This window comes from Rhyacophila brunnea, unplaced genomic scaffold (assembly GCF_057557595.1).
Source record: "Rhyacophila brunnea isolate RB1 unplaced genomic scaffold, BYU_Rbru_1.0 scaffold_103, whole genome shotgun sequence".
NCBI classification, from domain to species: Eukaryota; Metazoa; Arthropoda; class Insecta; order Trichoptera; family Rhyacophilidae; genus Rhyacophila; species Rhyacophila brunnea.
In genome coordinates this window covers 547,486-549,100 of record NW_028232756.1, presented here as the reverse complement: position 1 = coordinate 549,100, position 1,615 = coordinate 547,486, and positions in this window count along the sequence as shown.

Here is a 1,615-nt window from a genome sequence, read left to right as displayed (position 1 = left end):
TACTATCTCTAATATTTTATATTAAAGAATTTGATGGGTACTTTTTTTTTGTAAAAATTCCTTTGTGCCATTATCATAGTTCTATAGCACAGATTAAATTTATTTTTGTAATACGAAGAACCAAGATTATTTCGTTTATTAATTTAATTTTATTTAAAAAACAGTTAATTTTTTAACGAAGCATTAAAAAACCCAAGTATGTCGATTTAAATTGCATTTATAGTTTATAAATCAAATTTTTATGTGTTTTCGGTCATTTTATAGTTGTTTTACCATAAAATCGATGTCTTTATAAATATTTTTAGACATATATGGGTTAATTATTTTTATCAATAATATCTATTTAGACGTGGTAAGCCTATTGGGAATATTGCATAACTCCATGATGCATCTTTTGAACCTTACCCCAACTTATCTTCATCAACTGCTCTTCTTATCACAAATGAGATGAATTAAGTGTTTTGCGGAGTTTTGGAGCTTGCATATATGTTTCTACTAAGTCCGGGATTTTTAACTTTATTTATAAGTTCCATTAATTTTTATAAACAATTTCTAACCTATAACAGAAAATTGAAAATAAATATGATTGGTATTTATCATTGATAGAATCATAATATATATAATTTATTCTAATTAACGCATCATAGTATATAGATAATTCAAGTGTTAAAACATTAGAGAAGTATGAACTACAATGAATGTTTAAATAAAAGATAAATGAAATTCTAGCATATGCGATTTTATAAATTTGTAATTTTATAAAATATTATTATCTTGATTTCATGTCGTTTTATCTAGTTCTAAATGAATTTCATAATATTAGCTTTATATTAATAAAAATCTGTTTTTTACGAGAGCTTCTATTATCATTATTTCAGATTAATTATGAATGCTCAATCACATTTTTAATATGACTATTTGTTTTGTAACACTGCTTTTTTTCTTTTAATATAGTTGGAAGCGGAAAGTTATCATAAAATTATAGGTTTTTACTTAAAAAAAGATGTGATTAAAAATCAAAAGAAGTTATAGTTGGATAAATCATTGTGAAAACGTATTTTATAGCATTTAATAATTACATACTAATGAATATTTTATAAACTAGATATTTTTAGATCGACTAGATGTTTTTATAAATGGGATGGCTGTTATTGATATTCTATGTCAATAATATATGTGGCTTGGAAACATAGTAAAAGTATATGTATAAATTATCAACAAACAAAGAAATTCTTAATTTTAGATGTAAGTATAAAAAGAAGCCTTGAATGAATATTTTAGGCATACTATAACATTTTATATCTAAATTTATTATAGACAACTTAAATATGATGCAAAATTCATATTTTTTATAGGATAAATATTGAATTTTATATGGTAAAAAAAATTATTTTTTTAACCAGTAATACTAATATATAATATATAACCACTAACCATGAAATATGTGCAGATGTAGCAACATTTATAGAAGGCCCGGCAGCCTACAAATATCTTAGGGTAATTGAGAATAGCAAATTAGAGCTAAAGCAAGAAAATATAGATATAATTGCAGAACAAATATTAAATCGAATAAGAAATTTATGTAAGACTAAACTTAATGCCGGGAATTTATTTA